The sequence below is a fragment of the Papaver somniferum genome, chromosome 2 (assembly GCF_003573695.1).
Source record: "Papaver somniferum cultivar HN1 chromosome 2, ASM357369v1, whole genome shotgun sequence".
Lineage (NCBI taxonomy): Eukaryota > Viridiplantae > Streptophyta > Magnoliopsida > Ranunculales > Papaveraceae > Papaver > Papaver somniferum.
Window position 1 is genome coordinate 116,117,711 of NC_039359.1, and position 14,244 is coordinate 116,131,954.

The window sequence follows — 14,244 nt, forward strand, 5'->3', positions numbered from 1 at the left end:
AAAGATTCTCCCTCTTGTTGAGCAAAAGTACAAATTTGTGTCCTAATAGACGATGTTTTTGCCTTGGGAAAAACTTATGTATAAAGGCAGATGTAAGTTGTTCATAGGTTTCAATTGACTCAGAATCCAAACTATACAGCCAAGATTTGGCTTTATCTTTTAAGGAAAAGGGGAATAACCTAAGTTTCAGTGCATCATCACTAAGGTTTTTAATTTTCAGAGTACTACATACTTCCTCAAATTCCCTAACATGAAAATAGGGGTTCTCATTCTCTTTTCCTAAAAAGGTTGGGAGCATCTGTAAAGTCCCAGGTTTGAGTTCATAATTTGCCTCGGTTTCAGCTAACTTGATACAAGACGGACGAGAGGTCCTAGTTGGGTTCAATAAAGCTTTTAAAGTTGCCATTTCTGGCACTACCAAAGGACTAGGAGTACTTTCTTCACAAAGAAGCAGATTCTCAAAACTGAAGTTTCCAAAAACGGGGCTCTCTAAAGAAGAGTCTTCGAGCTCCCCGCCTTCACAAGAAGAACTACTAGGTTTATCACTAATCAGACGACCTAGAGTGTTTTTTTCCAAGCCCGTTCTCTACCTCGGGCATACACTAGAAAAACAAAACTAAAAAGAAAAGCCCTAAAAGGAAGGGAAGTTCTATGCAAACACAAACAAGGCTGACTCCACCACAGCAAACCTACTGAATTCTAGCAAACAAAAAGCATGATGGCTCCACTTAGATTGTTTCTAGACCAGCTTCTAATCCTTCGAAAGGGAATTCGTTACAATTTAAGCAAACCCCTCTGGAATCAATCCGAGTCAAAGTAAGTTGAATTGAGGAGAGGGAAGCTCAGTGGAGCTATGATACCCAAGGCCTCACCGCTATCACAAGGCGGCGCAGTCACGCATTCAACTCACAGAAACCATCATGAACTTCGAAGTATGCTAAAAGTGTAACCAATATTTTTCGAACGACTTTCCTACTAAGCTCGTTACCCTATAGGTCTCGTTCTATTCCAAATTTTAAAGCTTAGGTTCGCGTTTGGTTTCGTTTTCCTAAGGCGGGCAAGAAGAGAACGGTGATGAAATCTGAACCCTTATCTTGTATGGCCAGTCCTTGCCCTTTACTAGGAATTTAAAACAGCCGTTTTCAGTTCCTCAGCATATATGCAAACGTAGGAATACAATAACTCGCTGACAGGGGATTCGCGAGTGTTTCGACAAACTTACCTCCCGTTCCAGACGGGGGATGAACCGTTGTCGTCGACTCGGGCCACAACTATTATGTTGTATACGAACATGAGGGGCCGAGGTGATATCGTAATCACCGTCCTTCTCTGCAAACAGTTTAATATTTAATCTACCCTTCCGTAGGGTTTAAAAAAATTAATGTCCAAATGTCCAAAGTCCAAAATAAAGGTCCAAAAAAAAAGTGCAAAAAGAAAAAGAAAAAGAAAAAATAAAAAAGAATTCCTAATACAATCTAATAAAATAACACTCTCTCTTTTTCTCTCTCTTTTTCTATAAAATAAAAAAATTCTTCTTCTTTAGCTCCTTTCGCTTTGCCTTTTACTTCAAGTCTTTAAATATTTGCCAAAAGCTTTGGCAAAAATTTCTTTCGCTCCAAATTCCAAAATCTGAAAGGAAAAGACAAAAACCCAAAAACGTAAAGAAGAACAAAACAAACTAAAAAAAAATATCTAAAAACTCTATCCTAAAGACAAGTCCGCGTCGGCGGCGCCAAAAATTGATGGTATTTTCAATGATGTTGTAGTAAAGAGTTCGTTGAGGCTTGTGAAGGCAATGAATTCTAGACTTAATAGAACTTAAAAATATAGAAAACTTAACTCAAAATTGATTTCAAGTGATTGAAAAATAACCAAGACACTAGAATCCACTATTACACATGAATGATGTCAAATATTTCATAACTCTAATTATCCTTTTAATCCTTTATTTCTTAATCCACAAATAATCAAACATATTCTCAAAAATTAATTGTATCCCTTAAGCATAGATTATCTAACCAAAGCATAACCTATCTAATTGAATCACAACTAATGAAGAAAATTATGTAAACTTTTAAGAACTCTGCAAAAGCAGTGATTGAGTGAATTATAATTAAATATTAGAGAAAATGAAATAGTTACCCATTGTTCATGTGTGAATAGCTTCATCCATTGCCTTGGTTACGACAGAATTAGTCGCTCATCATGTTGGAAACACGCTCAAAAGTTGATTTCATTTATGCTCAAAGGGTTACAAATGATGAATAAGGGAGAATTATAATAAAAATCGGGTTTTCAACGCTTATAATTGTTGCAAAAGCCGTTACAAAGAGCCGTTGATGTTGCGTTTTAAGTCTGCCTGTAAACTGAGACCCACAGAATGAGTCGTTGTCACTGTTCAAAAACGACTGCTGGTGCAGGTCCGTTCTTCGTGTTCTTCAGTTTTGCAGCAGCAGAAATGGCAGCTCTGCAAATTTGATTTTTCGCTCTGTGGTGCTCTTTTTCTATCCCAATCTCTTCGTCCCCCTTCTGCTCGACCCCAGTAGCCTATTTATACACCTTTGGACTAAGAATCTTCGCTCATTACTCCAGAAAATCTTCCCATATCTCGACAGTAAAGAAAAAATAATAAAGGAAATTTTCTTTCCTTTCTCGCCTCTTCACACGCCTGCCGATGTCAATATACTCTCAGGGCATTGTTTTCACGTTCCACCAGAAGTAAAACTCTATCAATCCACACGCCAACTACACATAATTCGTGATGGAGCAACCCTGTTTTCTTCACTTCCGATTATCCAACCAAATCCTGATGATTTTGAAGCCCATACCACGCATGTATATCTCAGTCAAGTGTTCCCGTGAAGTTTTAGCCATTGAATCACACTATAACATCTTCAAATTTCGATCGAAAATTCTCAGAGAGCTTCCACATTTTTCTCGCCAATTTTTAAGTTTCAAACGAAGAAGATGGTGTCCCCCTAACCAACTATAGGGTGTGAATAGCAGCTGCCTTTTTGGGGGTGCCCCTTAGTAATTGAGGTGCCCCTTAACCAAATATGGGCTCTGTATAGCAAGTGTCCTCCGGGGGGTGTTCCGAGTGATTTTTCGAGCCGATTTTTCTAACAATATTTATTTTCCAAAAATACCTAAAAATACACAAAACATCATAATAAGGACGAAAACGAGTACCAACAATACGAAACATTGAGGACAAATTAGACACATAAATGCGTCTATCAGGAACATATGACCAAGTGTCATTAGTTCGAAGAGCATGGTATTCATCTACCATAGATGTCTGTCACTGAGGAATTTTGAAAGCTTCACTGTAAGACCTTGGTTCAACAAAAGCATCTTTCATTTGAGAAAGAAAACATGAAGCAATGGGATGCTTCGTAACAGCAAGTAAATTCATTCGAACTAGAGGTTTTCGAATGCCATCACGTAAACGAGTAGTCATAGGATGAACAACAGGACCCTGTTGTGTAGGGGAAAGAGTGGAAGCAGTAGAACCAACAGAACTGACGGACTGCGAACCTAGTGAACCTGATGAGCTATCAGACTGTGAAGAAGTTGGTGAAACTGTAGAGGAAGATGTTGAGGAACTAGTGATTGGAGAAAGTGGTGGAGTCATAGAATCAGTACTTGAGGACAAACGATAAGTGGATGAGATAGAAGGATAATCGGGTGGAGCTGGTGGTGATGGAGCAGAAGAGGGAGGTAAAATAGAAGAAGTAACTAATGGCAATACGAACCAAGTAGGTAGAAGAGATGAAGTTGCTGAAGGAAGAGAAGGATTGGTAAGAGAAAAGGGAAAAGACGACTCGTCAAAAAGAACATGACGAGACATATAGATACGTTTACTGATCAAATCAAAACACTTATAATCCTTGTGTTGATCAGAGTAACCAATGAAAACATATGGCTTTGTTTTGTACTCCATCTTGTTTTTGTTATATGGAACCAGATGAGGGTAACATAAACAACCAAAAACTCGTAAAAAATTGTAGTCAGATTGATGATTATATAACTTAAAATATGGAGAGTAACCACCCAAAACACGAGAAGGCATACGATTAATAAGGTAGATTGTTGTTGCAAAAGCCTCTGGACAATAAGATTTAGGCATATGGCTTTGATGAAGTATGGCAAGACCTGTTTCAACTATGTGTCGAATCTTGCGCTCAGACACACCATTTTGTTGTGGAGTGTGAGGACAAGAAAATTGATGTAGAATGCCATGAGAAGCAAAATAATCACGCAAAGAATGAGAAATATATTCACCACCACCATCACTCTAAAAGATTTTCAGAGTTGTTGAAAAATGATTCTTAAACTGAGCTTTGAAAAGCTTAACATAGTTAAAAACTTGCGATTTATTATGCAAGAAATATATCCAGGTAAATCTGGAGAAATCATCCACAATAATAAGAAAATATCTAAATCCAGAATTAGAGATAATTGGAGAAGGACCCCATAAGTCACTATGAACCTTAAAGAGTACACTATCACTCACTGAATTTGATAAAGAAAAAGGTATCCCATGATGCTTAGCACAAGCACAACTATTACATAAAGTATGCCTTATTATTGAAGGTAATGGAACTAACTTCTGAGAAGCTAGGCTGGAAAGACTACGATTGTGGAGATGACCAAGACGCATATGCCATAACTGAGAAGAGGAAAGACCTGCAACATGACTGTGAGCAGCAACTGACGGAGGATATGAGGAAGAAGTTGAGGGACAAATAGAGTATAGACCACCTTCACTGGGTCCACTGAGTAGGAGTTTCCCAGATTGTTGATCCTTAACAGAAAAACCGAATCGATCAATACACACAGAAACATTATGATCTCGAGTTAACTGGGATACATAAATAAGATTTTTCGCAATTAATGGCACATGGAAAACTCGATTCAAAGAAAAAGAACTATGTGGGGTTTTATTGCCAGTAGAAGTAATGGGCAGAAGATTACCATTACCAACCATAACATGATTGGAACCAGAGTACGTAGTTGGCGCAATAAGAAGATTAGGATCGACTATCATATGATTTGTAGCACCCGTATCATCATACCAATGTTGATCAAAAGGCGTAGTTTGGAGTTGCATGGCAGCAAACGACTGAGGTAGGTCATGAGCCTGATACGAATGATTGAATCTTTGGGGACAAGTCAATCCCGTATGCGCTTTGGAGTCGCAAATTTGACAAGGTTGCTTGCTGCCTGAAAAGTGCGAAGGAGGAGCACCAAGTATTGACTGATGTTGCTGTGGAGATGGATTACCAAACAAATAGGTTGGAGAAGAGAAGTAACCACCACGTCCACAACCACCAGCTCCACGACCACCACCACGATAACCACGGCCATTGTTACCACCACGACCACCTCTGTAGGAGTTATTACCACCACGGCTTGAGTTGTTGGAAAACCGAGAAGGAGAAAAGTTTGAGGAAGAAGAAGGTGAAAAAGTAGAACCGTAAAAGGCTATGGAAGGAGTGGAATCTGTTGCGGGTTGATTGTATTGAGTAAGGCGGATTTCATGGTTGAGAAGTAACGTCTTCAACTCAGAGAAAGAGGGAAGAGCAGAACGAGTTTCAATAGCTATTGAGAAATCTTGATAATCAGGCCCTAGACCTCGAAGAGTATTAAGAACGAGTTCAACATCACTTAATGGAGCAGATGATGTTAAAAGAGAGTCTCTAATGGAGGTGATTTTAACAAGGTATGCAGAGATAGAAAGGTTGTCTCTCTGAAAGGTTTGCAGCTGATGACGAAGTTGAAGAGAACGAGCAGCAGTTGGGGCAGCATAAGTATTAGCTAGGTATTGCCAGAGTTCACGTGAAGAGGTGAAATCAGGGATATCGGCAAAGACGGATTGAGTGAGGGTAGCTTGGATCCAGCTAAGAAGGTGTGTATCAACTTGAAACCAGGGAAGATACTTAGGGTTTGGAAGAGGTTCTTCATCAGATGAACCGGGAAGGAAGGGAGACGGAGATGCAACAGTTGGATCTACATGACTGTAGATGTCATGAGAGCGCAGGATTGGAAGATCCTGACGACGCCACTGAATATAATTGGTTTCATCAAGCTTGAAGGAGATGTAGGAAGTTTTAAGTTTCAGGGAAGAAGAAGTTTGAGAAACATAGGAAGAGATGATAGTAGAAGTAGTAGATGATTCCGTAGACATGATTATTAGGGTTGCTATAGAAAGAAAAAAAAAGACATCCCTAATGGCTCTGTACCATAAAGTTGTATGAACTCTCTTAACCCTAAACTGGGTTGAGATATCCATTTATATTAATCAAGTACATAGGTTTCCCTTTAGGCAAGTAATCAATGAGATACAATAAGGTACAACATTATCTATAGACATCAAGATGGTCCTATGTCACACCAACGGTGTGTTGTATTAACAGTTTATGTGTCGAAGACTCTGATTCCCTTGTCAAGGCATTATCAACAAATCCAGAGTATATGAAGAAAAAAGCAACCGAGTCAAAACAAGTCATCGATTACAAGGGTTGGCAAATAGCTCCCAGCAGAAGATTTTGGTCGATGAAGCTTTGGTTAGTACTTGGCAGCTATGGAGTGGCCAACTTAAGAACTTTCCTTAGAGTCATGTGAAAATGGCTAAACATTTTCAAGGGCTCATTGTCATGGATACCAGGTTTGAAAATGGCTAAACATTTTCAAGGGCTCATTGGCATGGATACCAGGTTTGAAATTGTGGTTCTCAGGACATTTTCCATGGTCTGTTTTCGCCTTAAACCTGTGGGAGAAAATGAGTTTTATTGTTCCGGTTTTGTAGTCTTGGTGGGAATGGAACTTAGGACCTTTGAGTCTCTAAGGGCACTTTCTCATTTTCTTATGAGTGAATGAAATATGACCTTTATTTCTACATAGGGTATAACTAAAGAGGAGCTCCACTATTAACTATTACATTACGGATAGTTAGACAAACAATATGGGTGGAACGGGTGGGACAAACAATATTTGTTTCCGCTAAGTCTTGAGTTTTGGATTCGGGCTCATTCTTGCGCCGTGGACATAGGTTCACCAAGACTTACCTTTTTGGACAAAATTATTTTGAAATATTTCTTTAAATATTTTTAATATAAAATTAAATTTTGTCTTGAATGTGGGGGGCGTGTGACATGGAAGATTTTATATTCTTACCAAAAATATTTCATAACGTTTTTATGTGCATAAATGATGACATTATTTCTTACCGCTTTTTGACTATTTTATGAATGATTTATGTCGACATCATGCAACATAATTTCTCACATTAATGTACATTGATTTCACCTATCTCATTTCTACCTATAAAATGGACTAAAATTCTTCATTTCAAGGTGTGTCCAGAAGAGGCTACTATCCCTCTTCTTTTCGTCTCTCTCCCTATCTGTGGTTTTTACATTCTGTGCATTGCTGTTAAGTTCGTAAGAGTGGGAAAGTTCTGTCTTGCTTATAGTACTTTCAACGGGAAGTTTTATCCTGGATACGACTTCACCACGGGGTATAGGTATCGCTCATTCTTGAGGTGTATCGGTGAACTATCGTGTTAAGGACAGCGTGTTGAACACGTGACTCTGTCCTCTGTTTGCTGATTCCATTGAGTGTTTATTTAAGTATTTCAGAAATTTATTTCTAACATATTCTTTGAGTATTTTATTGTTACAGTTGCAACAATCTTAACACGATAGTCTTTTCTATCTGTAACAATGGGTAAGAACGATGTTGATGGGTCTGCAAAATTTTCTGGGGAGCTCATCCGGTTTGTCAATCCGACCACTTCCATTATAAAGGAGATAAGCATCAATAAATTTTGTTTATTTGATCGTTCCTTGTCTTTAGTTATATCACCCAACAATCATGGATGTTATTTGTGGAGTGAAAAAGCAAAAAATGAATTTTTGGGTCAGCTGTAGAGTTTCGAGTGTATCTCTACCTAGAAAGAATTTTGATAAACCCTTTTGGAATAATGTAGTGGACATCTTTATAGTTAACCACGTTAAATTTCAGAATTTTTGGAGTTGTAAAAGTATTTTTTCGATATTTTACAAAACAGAGAAATGTTCCTGAAAAATTCTGACGAGCAGAAATTTGTTGTTGACAATATTAGTTTTTATGGGGTAACCATGAGTTTTTTGAAATGGTGGTTCAAACGAAGTTTGTAAATCCAGATGTTATCTTCAAAATTCATATTATACTTTCTGATTCAGAATTGTGTTTTGTGAATGAAGGTGTCATCTACAAGGGACATGGCTAATAGGCGCATGTGGCTGAAAATAAATCTTCCAAAGATGGCAAAGGTGAGAATGTCAAATGCAACACTATGCATATCTCTTGTAAGAAAGGTATGTTTCGTAGACCTAAATCTAGCATTAATTTAATTAGGGTGATTGTTTTGTTTGTAAAATTCCTGGTCAAATGGCAGTAATTGTAGACAACGTAAAACCTTAATTAGTAGAAAGTAAATGCTAATTTAGTTGAAAACAAACTAGTACGAGTCCAGTGACATGATGTCGGAAGTTATTTTAATAACCAATGTGAGATATGATGGGTGGACTTTGGAGCCACTAAGCATGTTTGTTGAAACAAAGACATGTTCACCTCCTATTAGAGGATAGGGGATGTCGAGAAACTCTATATGAGTAAATCATATGCGACAGAGGTTGCATAAAAGGGAAAGGTCGAGCAGAAGCTCATATCTGTAATATTCTCACATTGAATAAAGTTTTCATGTTCCGGGCATATGCAAGAATCTTGTATCTTGTTCTGCTGTAGATGGTAAAAGATTGAAGATCTTAATTAAAATTTGGAAAACTTGTTATAACTAAGGGAAATGATATTTTCAGGCATCGGTTATTTGACTTAGGGTTTTTATAAGCTTAAAGGAAAATTGATGAAGTGAACTTTTTTAATTTTTTGTGTGTGTTTGAATGTTTTTCATGGTAGACTTAGATTAATTATAAGTCAATGCATAAACTAGCTAATGTAGGCTGCATACCCAAATTGAGTTTGGAAAAAGAACACAAATGTGAAATTTGCATAGAATCAAAATATGCTAGAAAAACCTTTTTAGCAAAAATGTTCATAGAAATTCTAAACCCTTAGAATTAATTCACTCGGACCTAGTGGACTTGAAATCCGTACAAACTAGAGGTGGTAAGAAATGGTTTGTTACTTTTATAGACGACTGTACGAGGTATTGTCATTTATATTTGCTTAGAGGTAAGGATGATGCCTTAGAAGCCTTTCAGATATATAAACTAGAAGTTGAAAACCATTAAATGATACCATTAAAACAGTTAGGTTTGACCATGGTGGTAAGTATAAAATTCTTAAAGGAGTTTTTGTATATAAACTTGCTTAATACACGAAGTTACCCATGCTTATTTCACCTCGGTCTAATGGTGTAGCTGAACGTAAGAACTGCACCACTAAGGAGATGATGAATACCATGTTAATTAGTTCAGGATTACCTTCGAAATTGTCGGGGGAAGCTGTCCTCTCATCCTGCTATATCCTGAATAGAATACCCTTTAAAGGATCAGATAAAACTCCATATGAATTGTGGAAAGGTATACAACCTTCTTTTGCATACTTCAAAGTATGGGGGTGTTTGGCTAAGGTTGCCATCCCTAAACCTAAAACAACCAAGATAGGACCCAAAACTGTTGACTGCACCTTCATAGGGTATCCTGAGCACACTACTGCATATAGATTTAAGGTTATGAGTTCTGAAATTTCTGAATTTGGTGTGAATACTTTTATGAAGTCTAGGGATGATGTGTTTTTTCAACATATTTTTGATGAAACCCGTCTCTTCTTTAGATGTGTTGTTGATCCCCTAGATGTCTTTGCAACTAGTCAGAATTTACCTTCAAAGAAAGATGGAGTAGAGTTGATCCTAGGAGAAGTAAAAGGATTATAACTAGGACTTCTTATAGATTTTGCTTCATAATACCCCTAGCATAGTCTGAGCTACAGACTCGTAAAGAATCCATAACATTTACTAATTTAAAACCCCATTCTGGTAAGAAGCTTCATTTAGTGAAATGGACTCAGACCGTCAGAACCAGACTTGGGAGCTTGCTAGTTTACCTCCAGGGAATAAGACCATAGAGTGTAAATGAGTCTTTAGGAGGAAACGTAAGGTAGATGAAACTGTGGAAATTGTAAAGCTAGGTTAGTAGCTAAAGGCTATAAACTAAAAGAAGGTGTAGATTTTCTTGATTCTTATTCACTTGTGACGTGAATTACTTCCGTTGAGATGCTAATTGCTTTTGCTGCCTTAAACATCTTATAGATACATCAGGTGGATGTTAAGACAGATTTTCAAAAAACCGTGTATTAGATAAAGAAATATACTAAGACCAACCTGAGGACTTTGTGGTGAAAGGTTTTGAATACAAAGTGTAACCTGAATAAAATTTTGTATTGTTTTAAATAAGCACATAAACAAGGACATGAAAAATTTGATCATGTGATAAAGAGTAGTGGATTTAAGTTAATGAATCTGACAAGTGTATTTACAATTAACTTGTTTAGGATGCCTGTGTGATTGTATGCTTGTATGTTTGTGATATGCTTATACTTGATACAAACATAGATGTGATTAATTCCACTAAAAGCATGCGCTGAATGAGAAAGTTGACTGGAAAGATTTAGGCCCATTTAATGTAATTTTAGGGATGAGGATTAGAAGATAATCAAACTTTTATAGTCATTCTCATTATGTTGAGTTTGTGCTTGTACTCCATACGATTCTTCTTGTAGACTCGAGAAAAATAAGGGTAATGGAGTATCTTAACTTGAATACTCAAGAGTCATAGGATGTCTGATGGATTTAATGAACTGTAAGAGTCCAGACATTGCCTATATTATGAGTAAGTTAAGTAGATATACTTTTAGTCCAGAGCAAGAGCATTAGGATGCACTTAGTAGAGTATTATGGTACATAAAATTCTTTATTACCTTTTGTTTGATTTATGAAAGGTATCTTGTTGTCCTAAATGGATTTTTTGATGGAAACTGGATAGCTGACTCAGAGGAGTCTAGGTCTATGAGTGGATGTACTTTCACTCTAGCATGAGGGTTTGTTTTGAAAGATTTCCAAACAGACATATATTTCTCAATTCATTATGAAATCTGAGAGTATTGCGTTAGATAAAGCATGAGAGGGGGCCGAGCGCCTGAGAAACTTTTTAGAAGATATTCCTCTCTGGCATAGGCATATGCCAGCTATATCTATACACTGTGTTAGCCTAGCTATAATAGCTAAAGCTAAAAACTAACTAATCTCAATCGGTGTTATTTCCACTGATTGGATAGAGTCCAAGGAGAATATCGCGTAACCTTTGACGAAAGGTTTGTTCAAGAAGATAGTTAGAATTGCATCGAAGGGGATGGGGCTTAAGCTCATTAAATAAACTTGCCATGAAGGATACTCAACCTTGCTGACTGGAGATCCCAAGATCAAGGTTTTGAATGAGACAACTAATTTGTGGCGGGTCAAGGTAAACACTATCAGAGAATTTCACTCTCTGCCCTTTCCCTATGGTGTAGACGTGATAGTGTGACTGCATGTGAAGGATGACTTTTAATTAAGTGTTAATGAGTTCTATAGTGTCAATTTAAGATTGAAGTGGGGTGTAGCAGTAAACACTCTTTATGGAACTCACCTATCTGAATGTGGAAGTGGGTCGCTTCCTATGAGAATAGAGATGATTCTCTAGAGCATTCTGAGAAACGGGATTTGTCCAGGGCCAAAAAGGACACAACAACACGAACTTGACAGCACCTAGAGAGATATCACGTGTGGTTATTATCGCGGATTACACCAAACGATGGCAGCTCACGACATCGCGTTCACTGTCCATCAAGTAGTTCCGGCAATTTCTCACTAAGCAAAGGTTCAAGACCTCATGGACACCTCTTGCCTAAGTGGTATTCCTCGCTTTCCGTTTTCTGATTTTTATCGATATTTCATTAATGTGGGGGATTGTTGGAGAAATTGAGTTTTATTGTTCCGGTTTTGTAGTCTTGGTGGGAATGGAACTTAGGACCTTTGAGTTTCTAAGGGCACTTGCTCATTTTCTTATGAGTGAATGAAATATGACCTTTAGTTCTACATAGGGTATAACTAAAGAGGAGCTCCACTATTAACTATTACATTATGGATAATTAGACAAACAATGTGGGTGGAACGGGTGGGACAAACAATATTTGTTTCCGCTAAGGCTTGAGTTTTGGACTCGGGCTCATTCTTGCGCCGTGGACATAGGTTAACCAAGACTTACCTTTTTGGACAAAATTCTTTTGAAATATTTCTTTAAATATTTTAAATATCAAATTAAATTTTGTCTTGAATGTGGGGGGCGTGTGACATGGAAGATTTTATATTTTTACCAAAAATATTTCATAACGTTTTTATGTGCATAAATGACGACATTATTTCTTACCGCTTTTTGACTATTTTATGAATGATTTATGTCGACATCATGCAACATAATTTCGCACATTAATATGCATTGATTTCACATCTCTCATTTCTACCTATAAAATGGACTAAAATTCTTCATTTCAAGGTGTGTCCAGAAGAGGCTACTATCCCTCTTCTTTTCGTCTCTCTCTGTGTGGTTTTTACATTCTGTGCCTTGTTGTTAAGTTCGTAAGAGTGGGCAAGTTCTGTAGTGCTTATAGCACTTGCAACAGGCAGTTTTATCCTGGATACGACTTCATCACGGGATATAGGCATCGCTCATTTTTGAGGTGTACCGGTGAACTCTTGTGTTAAGGACAGCGTGTTGAACAGGTGACTCTGTCCTCTGTTTGATGATTCCATTAAGTGTTTATTTAAGCATTTCCGAAATTTATTTCTAACATATTCTTGGAATATTTTATTGTTACAGTTGCAACAAAACCATGTGTGGTTTTCAAGCAAAAAAACACCTGCAAGTGAAACACAAACGAATGAGATCAATGTGAAACTGCTTGAATCAGTGATTGCATCCGGCGGGATATGTACGACTCATGCTGTTTCTGAGCTTTACAATGGTGAAGCTCTAATAACCGTTAGATCTAGATTGTGTTTACACCTGTAGGACTTAAATGAGGAAGGATGTTGAGAAAGTTACTGTCAAGTCAAGAGTGATGGGAAGTTCAGAGCTGTCAAGTAAGAAAGTTCAAGATTATGTTTACAGCATTATCTATATACACCGAGCAGTATTACAGATAAATAACTTCCAAAGATCGGACGTCGTTTCGTGTGAAAGATCACAATTTTTTGTTTGCATCTGTTTCTCTGATGAAACTTCAGCCTGACGCGTGTAAGGAAAAAGCTACAGGGTACATACTATGGGTCCACGAACGTGATCCGAGTTTCCATCAGGATGATGTATCACTATTCACGTAACATTCTTGATGTCATGGGGGAGTGCCCGGAGGCCGGGGTGGGATACTAGTATTAATTTAGTGGGGCCGTTTTTTCTAGAACCTCGATTTTAAGGGCCACAAGAATTCTATAGCATTGTAGCACTGTAATATACGACGAGATAGGCATTTCGTATAAATTGATAATACCAGATATGGGCAATTCCTATCGTAATGTTCAAATGAAAATTTTTGTTGAGCCAGGTGGATGGTCAGACAGGTTTCTTCATTATGGGAATAACACTGTGTGATTGATCATCAAGTGCCCGGGTTAGAGACACACACTGGCGTCTGTAGATTAAACGCGGCGCGGGAAGAAAACATGCTGACGCTTAGAGCATCTCCAACGGCACATCCTCAACTTCCTATTAATTATGCCACATTGAATTTATGTGATTTTTGACAAAAATCCTTCTCTAACGGCAATGTTAAAAAAGAATGCGAAAATTACGTGGATGGTAGTTATCTAGACATCCTCAAAAGCATCCTCTAGTTTCAGAGGTTGTCTTAGAGGATGTGAATATCCTAATCACCAATATCTAAGGTTATGATTAATTTAGGATTAACTACTTAATTATTTTCAACCAATAGATTTTGCACTAAATAAGTTAAAAATTTATGGTTAGAGATGAATATTTTTCACCCCCTTAAATTAAGGGAATTTTGGTTTCACATCCGTGAAAAAAAGGTTACATGTAGGATTCACACCAAATTCCCATTGGAGATGCTCTTAAGACAACAACGTTGTCGTTGTTCATACCAATGCGGACGTGATAAACAAAAACGCCAACGGTCGATTTT

The 14,244-nt window shown here is 37.5% G+C and overlaps 1 pseudogene; it reads left to right on the forward strand.

Moving 5' to 3' along the window:
* The window catches only part of LOC113351807, a 47,116-nt pseudogene extending 34,001 nt beyond the window's left edge, over positions 1-13,115 (forward strand).
* The last annotated feature ends 1,129 nt before the right edge of the window (positions 13,116-14,244 follow it).